The 8,067-nt window shown below is 46.2% G+C and overlaps 1 protein-coding gene across 5 annotated transcripts in view; it reads right to left on the reverse strand.

The window, feature by feature from the left end:
• Positions 1-4,170, reverse strand: part of CDON (cell adhesion associated, oncogene regulated) — a 99,815-nt gene extending 95,645 nt beyond the window's left edge. For 2 of the 5 annotated variants that reach the window (XR_008960851.1, XM_026505451.4), the window contains exon 1: positions 3,419-3,670. The gene's annotated coding sequence lies outside the window, so the exon portion shown is untranslated. Of the gene's footprint in view, positions 1-71; positions 3,278-3,418; positions 3,671-4,090 lie in introns of those variants that run through there. The other 3 variants (XR_008960852.1, XM_048217173.2, XM_044386546.3) reach the window with 3 other exon arrangements.
• Positions 4,171-8,067: the final 3,897 nt, after the last annotated feature.

Genomic DNA, 8,067 nt, shown 5'->3' on the forward strand with positions numbered 1-8,067 from the left:
CCTTCCAGGCAAAGCCAAACTGTAACGCAATTTTACATTATTTATCAAAAGATCATTCAGAGAAAACTTACCAAGGCTGCAACGTGTATATGCTTGTGCTTCGGAGGGAAAGCAGAGAAGTGACTTTCTGTACTTACAGTGGCACTCGGTTCAGTGGTAAAAACACATCCCCACACAGCCTGCTTGGAAGAAAGTCCTGACTAGCACTCTGCCTTCGGGTTGGGCTTTTCTCTTACAAGATAAGCTGTTAAGTCATGCCTTGATTTTAGATCTGCTAACATATGGAGTCTTCTAACGTAGCCTCTCTCCGCCCCCCTCCCTCCACCGCCCCATCACCACTCAGCTCCACTCCCTCTGCACACACACACATACACACATACAAAAAAGGCACTGCAGGGCAGAAATTCCTCAGGTGCTCGCTAATGGAATTCCCAGGGTCCTGGAGCCGCTTCGGGGATCAAGAGATCTCATAGCCCCTGCTGGGGTAAGGAGCAGCGAGTCTGTTCCATTTAATCAAATACAGAATGAATTTTCAGCTCTATTCACTAGCTTGTCTCCCGGGCTCTCAAAAGGCACCAGGCAGCTAGAATCACACACATGTGGCTCTTTTAGGCAAGTATAATTAGTTTGATTTTAAAAAGCCACATTAATAATATCACCTCAGGACCATTATTCAGGGGACAGATGACAATGATACTGTATGTTTTAAGCCTGACAAGGGGGGAAAGAGAACAAACAATGACGAAAAACTTGAAGGATTAAAAAAATAAAAAAATAAAATAAAAAAACCAACAAACCAGTTTTTCACTTAATTGTAATCCAATATTTTTAAAATGACATAAAAGATATTCCATATATCATCTTTTAATCTTAATTGAGAAGAAGCAAAGCCCTCCTCCTCCATCTCTTAAAAGTGAATTGGTGCCACATACACAACAAAAATTTATAAATGGAATGTTTATAAATAAATGGAATGTTTACATGCAATATAAAATCTTGAATAAAAACAATAAAACATTCTCTAATTCAATCCAAGTTAATAAAACTTCTGGGGAAAAAAAAAAGCACTCATCAAAACTCACCATAAAATCAAGTCCTTCAAAGCAATCTATTTAGCAACCAGACTCCAAATTCTCTGTCTAATCTAATTAGTTCCTATTAAGTAGTAAGATCATATATCTACAGAAAGACTACCTGGTAGACAACTCATCGGCTCTTCTGAAGTGTTGTCTTATCTATTCTTCTACATAGTAAATGCTAATTACAAGGCCATAGCTAATGTAATTACATGTTATAAATAACCAATTTTTCAATTAGTTAATTTTAATTTCCTATCCCAGCCTCATTTCACTAAGATAATGTTGAATTCCTGAAATCATTTCCCCAGGATATGCTTAGACATAATCACCAATTTTTGGTCTAAATTTGTGCAAAAGAAATATTTTTAGAGAAGAAAATTTTCACTTCAACTTATATTTTGACAAACCCATAAATGAAATCATCTAGAAAGTTACGAGAGCATAAGGGCAAGGTGGAAAAGAGAAAAGCAGGAGCACTAGTCAACAAATTTTACCTGCCCTCTTTAGGGCAGAGCCCCCCATGACAAACGTTCCTATTCCCACACAAAGCCTCCATCTCATATATACCTTGCTGATGGGAGTGGGAGGGGGTCCTATCTTAAAGTGAACTTAATTCCTTTCTTGCAAAGAAGGCAAGGCGTAAGACTGATTTAGAAGCCAACCTACACAAGCTTGATCGGTATGCTCCAAGTCCTAAGGGTTCTTTGTACTTCCCGGCTTGAGAGTCAGAGCTGTTTAAGTACTTTCCACAGAAGAGGAGGTTGATGAGAACCATAGCAATCAATCAAAGCATCCCAAGTGAGTTACTACACAAACAATAGCACAGTACCTCTAGTAACTGATTTTCCTGGTTGACTAAACTATTCAAACAAAGACAGATTTCCAAATAATATATCCGAGTTTTTGCATGAAAGTTAAACAATATACACTTGTGTGTTTTTTATAGAAATATAAACGTTTCTGCTCTACCCACTGCCAAGCACACACCCAGGGCACGTCTTTGCAAAATGAAACAGGTTTTCTCCATCCTTCTCATATAACTTAAAGTATGAGGCAGTTTATTTCAACATGTGCATAACAGAAACGACGGTTATTTGGTGCCTCTCTGGGTTCCTAAGAATGCTTTCTAGTTAAGCACTAATTTAAAATTTCCAGAAATTTTTTCTTTCATCTTGTCCTAAAAGTTGAACCCCCCATTTTCAGCTAAAATAGACTACTTTTTAAAAATGAGCTATAAAATGTCATAGAATACTTAGAATTACACTGAGAATAAACCCACATATTTTCCAGCTCCCCTCCCCACCTTTTCCTCCTTGACACTGCCCTTTAGGTATGCCAAGTGTCAGCTGGGAGTCTGAGGGCAATGGTATCAGTGAGGCATGGAAACAGAACTGGCCTCTTTCATTTTTGCTGGCCACTGCCCTGAGAATGAACTCATGTTAGGTTTCGGTTCAATTTTCTGTTTCTCAAAGTGTTTGTGTTAGGACACAGGGGCTCCCTTTCTGTTAATGATGTTCCCTAAATTCTAGATCTCAGTTGGAAAGCAGCCTGCCCTTAAAGCACCTGCCACCCTCTGGTAGTCCTGACCAGAAAAGGCAGGCATTCTGGAGAAGCGCTCCTTTTGGAGAGCCTTCCACCTGATTTGGTGGGGTTAGGAAGAACAATGAAGGCAAGGGCGAGAGAGTCTATCTATCCCTCTTAGTGATTTATTACTGAAATCCCTAGATGTGGAGAGAAAGCAACAAAGGTCTGGAAGCTGCAGACTGAAATAAATAGCGAGCTGTAATGTATTTAGCAAATGATAATGCAATCCACAGAAAGCTTTACAGAGGAGAAGGAAAAATACACTCCCTGGGGCTGGGAAGTCACTGAGTCTGTGAAGGCAGAGAAAGATACATTGTGCAGGAAATTTCTCTTGCTTCTCCCTACACATAAATCACTGTCTCTCACCGGCGCTCTGCGGGATGGAGGTTGAGAAAGCCGAGGGACCCCGCTCCCTTGGGAAAACGTGCTGGCGCCCCTTACTCCCGGCTATGCTGGATCTCACCTGCCCCAGCGGATCATGGTCAAAGAGATTTAATCGTGCTACTGACACCTCACCCCGCCTCCTCCCACGAGGTGGCTCAGAGTCCCAGACAACACGGAACGTCGGAGCTTCCCCGCTGGGCATCCGTCAGCTGCCCTTCCCAGACCCCGCACGCAGCCCGGGACCCCCACGCCCTCCGGGGCTCGCCGGCCTGCCCTCCCGCGGACCTCCCGCGCCCAAGCCGCATAGCCCCCAAGCCCGGGGTCCCCGGACCACCCCTCCCTCCGATCCTGCGGCGGGCCCACCCCCGCACCTCTTGGCGGGGCAGACTCAGTCCCCGGACCTCCTGCGCGGCAGCCGGCTCCGAAAGCCACCCCCAGGTCATCCCCCGCGCGCTGGCGGCGGCTACGGCGGCGGCGGCTGCGATCCGAACGGGCCCCTCCATGCACCGAGCAGGGCAGCAGGAGGGCGCGGCGCCTCGCACGCCGGGGCGGGGACGCAGGGGCGGGCTGGCGCGGGGTCCCCGCTCTCCTCGCACCGAGCCGCGCGAGCCGGGCACCCGGGACTCAGGGGAGGGGAGCTGCGGGGGGGGCGGAGCCACCGGGGCGCGCCCCCGCGGCCGCGCTCCTCTCCGCCAAGGCGCGCGGGCGCGTCACAGGCGGGCGCTGGGCCAGCGAGGAGCACGCGAGGAGCGGGAGGAGGGAACCGTGCCGCAGAGGCCGCAGCGCCCCGCCGGCCCGCGCCCCGCCGGAGGGTGCGCGCGCAGCCTGCCAGATCAGCGGCGGGGGGATGGGCCGTACCAATCTGCGGGGGGCAGGGGGGCGCTCTGAGCAGGACCTTCTCCCAGTCCCCTTCCCGCTTGCTCTACGGGAAAGCCGCCCCAAGAAAGTCGAGTACGGTCTCTGCTTTGGTTTAGGATAGTGAGGATGAGTTGTCTCCGCAACTCACGGAGACTCCAGAGTGCCTGCGCTCACTCTCCCCTCACCTTGCTTCCCCGGGAGAGGCGGCATTTCTGCCCGGTCCGCAAATGGTCTCCACGCTCCGCTGTTTGCCCGCCCAGGCCCCGCCCCTCGCCCCGCTACCTAAGTTCTCCGTGGAGCCCGCGAGTCCAGCCCTCCTCTTGGCTTCTACCTAGGCTCTGCCTTGCTTCCAGCTTCCCGCCGCGTGTGGCTCCTGAGCCTTTCCAGCACTTTTAGTGTTTAGTTTCTTAGACCGCTTCATCCCGCCCAGCACTCACATACACGCGAGCAGGTACCAAAACTCAGAGACCAGGAGAGGCTCAGTGTCACCTGGTGGAGCTAACGTGGCCTTTGGTCCCAGAGTCTCCCCAGCCCGTCCTTTGGACCTGCCTCAAGTTATTTGAGCTCACTGAACTTCGGTTGTTCAGACAGAAAAAGGGAAAAATAATTTCTATTTCAAGGTTGTTGTGAAGCAGAAGTATGATATTTGGTGAAAAGCACCTGCCACTCACTGGACATTCGAGGACTGTGACTTCTTTATAATAATTATTATTACTACCGGTTCCTTTCTTTTCTTTTCTTTTTTTACCACCATTATTACTTATTATTAGTCAAGTAACACTCAGTACTGGGGTGCCTAGGTGGCTGAGTCTATTAAGCCTCGGCTTAGCTCAGATATTAATCTCAGGGTGTGTGTTCAAGCCCCTAGTTGGGCTCTTCTCTGGGGGTGGAGGCTACTTAAGAAAATAAAAATAAAAACACTCAGTACTGAACTTATGAGAAATACACCAGTCTCCCCTACTTTCTTACTTGAAAGTAAAGAAATGCTTCCACAAAGAAATGCTTTGAAAGTGGGTGGTGGTGGAACAGTTGAATTTGCTGCTTTTGCTCTGTCCAGGGTCTTTGTGAAAGCATTAGATCCTAAGAAAGTCAGTTTGCGGGGGAGGGGGGGGTGCAAATGAGCCGCAACTCGAGTTTGTTTTTCCATTGTCCCATTTTTTACTTCAAATCACAAATCTATCTGTTATTAACGTAAGGTATAGTAAATGATTTTTCATTCAGCCAATAAAACTTATAAACACGAAGGTTTAACTGAGAGAGTTGTGTATGAATAGAATGAAGGTCTTGCAGGTTTCTCATGGCACTCTGTAGGAATCCTAGCCGTCGGCCACCACAGTGCTGACACTACAGACACTTCAGGTTTCTCTTTTGGGGCCCCATTGACTCTGGCCCCCCCCATCTCGCGGAGCCATTTGACTGTCCCTACACCTATTGTTGCTCATAATCAGACTGAGAAATAATCGCGTTGTATATTATACTGATTACTCTCTTTCTGCCTTGTTCATAAAGTGGAGAAATCATTTCACATATCAAATAGTATTTCATAAATGGATCACTCATTTATTTGTTCAACATTTACTTTAAAAATACTTATCGAGCGGGGCGCCTGAGTGGCTCAGTCCGTTAAGCGGCTGCCTTCGGCTCACGTCATGATCCCAGGGTCCTGGGATCGAGTCCCGCATGGGGCTCCTTGCTCAGCAGGGAGTCTGCTTCTCCCTCTGGCTGCCACTTCCTCTGCTTGTGCTCTCTAGTGCTCTCTCTCTCTGACAAATAAACAAATAAATAAAATCTTAAAAAAAAAAACAACACTAAGCACTTACTCTATGCCACTGCTAGGCAAAGAGGTACATAGAGAAATATGACATAGTCCCAAGCTTTAAAGAGTTCACAATCTAATTGTGATCCAGACACATAAATGGGTAAGTACACTGAGATGTCTTCAATGCAATGAACAGGGAGCTGTGGGAGCACAAGGGCAGTGTTGCTAACACTGCCTGGAGTTCGGGGGAAGCGGAGGGTGACTTGTCAAGAAACGCTTCCCAAAAGAAGTGACCCATGAACTAAGTCTTAAAGAATAGTAGGAGTTCCCCAGGTAAAGGTGAAGGAGTGGAAGGGCAGTTTGGCAGAGGGGACATGATGAATAAAGGCATAGGAGTGAGAAACAAGGCAGCCCACAGGAACTGCAAACTCTTCCCTGTGGTTAAAGTGTAAGGGGCTATGTAGGGATTGGTAAATGAAAGCACTGCAGAATGACGCTAAAGCCAAATCACAGGTGGCCATGCATGTCCTGCCAAGAAGCTGGGACTTCATCCTGTAGGCAATAGGGAGTCAATGCAGGATCTTAAATGGGAGTTGATATGGTCAGATCTGTGTTTAGAAACATCACCTAGCTAGTAGCAGTGATGAGGATAGACTGACGGAGCCAAGTCTGAGATAAAAAAATTTGGAAGCTTCAGAAGCTGTCCGGACTGTCCAGTTGGATGAACAGACTGCACTGGGACAAAGATAAAATAAGGTCAGAGAAGAGAGGGGAGATTCCAGAAGCAAGAGGAAAGTTTGGCAGGACTTGGAAACTGATTGCATGTGGAAAGAAGAGAGGGAACTCGAGGATGACATCAGCCTTCCAGCTTGAGTGGATGGTGGTCATGCCTCCTACCCCCATGGTACCTGGCAAGAGCATAAAGTCCTGTAGGAAATATAGGTTTTAGGGAAACAATGGTGTGTTCAATTTTGAGCCTTTTGAATTTGAGATCCCTGTGGAACTTCCATGTTCATGTGTCCACAAGATTGATAAGTCCAAGCTGGAGATAGAGATTTGAAAGTCATCAGCATGCAGTATATTTATGCTATGAAAGTAGAAGTGACCCCCTCAGGAAGACTATGGGACCTCATAAAGTCGTGGCCAAGGGTGATGGATTTCTAAAACTCCACTAACTAATGCCCTCAGTTATCCTGATGAATTTGGAGGGAAGTTGTTTACTGAATTCAAGGTGTGGAAAATGAAAAAGGTGTTTGAGGAAAGTGGTGAGGGTTTGGAATAGCCATTAGGAAAAATGAGAGTTGCAAATTGAAAGTTGAAACTCGGTCACAGGAGTAAGGAGTGATGCCGAGAGCCTGGCTGAGGTTGGGGTCATGAATTTGTTGTGGAGGAATCTGCATGATTGTCTGATTTCTCTATCGAAAGGTAACCACTCAAGTGCAAGGGGAAAAGCTAATGCTGATCCAAATCTGGAGCTTTGCTGGGTGATGTGGGAGGAGGAGAATAATACAAGGTATTGGTAAGAAAGTAATTTAAATCATCAACCCTAGGATCCATGGTGTGAGCTGGGAAGGGATGATAAACCCAAATAAGATGTCAAATAAAAGAAAAGGACATTTCTGTGAGGTTAAAGAGCAGTTGTTACAGGATTGAGGAGGGAAAAAGCCACCAGGTCTTTGGTTATGTTCACCATTTCCAAAGTTCCGGGTAACAATTAGCTCTAGCAGGCTAATGGATGCCGGTGGCGAAAGCGGTGTAGAGATTTTGGGTCATCCTAATTTATGGGATCAGGGCTGGAGAGATGGGCAGATAGTGAAGAGACTGAGAAATGTGAAAAGAAATACCAGGAGCCAAATGCCCAAGTCCGCCCACAATGACTGGAAGGTGGATAGATGCTTAAGTGACACGATGTACAGTCAATGACTTGTAGGCCTGAATTGGGTGCTTTTATAATGCTAAAAACTGTTAAGACTTGTTCTCCAGGAATAACATCATAGACTGAGTAGACCTACATCAAATTCTGACTCCACCTCATTTGTCTTGGTCAGTTATTTAAACTCTTGGAGTCTTTTTTTCATCATTTCTGAAATTGAGATGATATTAATACCCCATAGAGGGTTGATAATATGACCTCCTTTCATAGGGTTGCTAGAAAGATTAATTGAGGTAAAACATGTGAAGTACTTAGTACTTGGCCATAGCAAACACTGAATAAACGTTAGATATAATAATAATAATAATAATAGTTAATGCTTATATAGCCCTTATTATGCCAACTATTATTTTAAGCATTAGTCCCATATTACAAATGAGAAAACTTGAGGCCAAGCAACATGAGATGTCCTGACCAGGATCACACACCTAGTCAGTGTCAGAGCTTGTGTTCAGACCCAGGTAGCCTGG

The sequence above is a fragment of the Ursus arctos genome, unplaced genomic scaffold (assembly GCF_023065955.2).
Source record: "Ursus arctos isolate Adak ecotype North America unplaced genomic scaffold, UrsArc2.0 scaffold_22, whole genome shotgun sequence".
NCBI lineage: Eukaryota > Metazoa > Chordata > Mammalia > Carnivora > Ursidae > Ursus > Ursus arctos.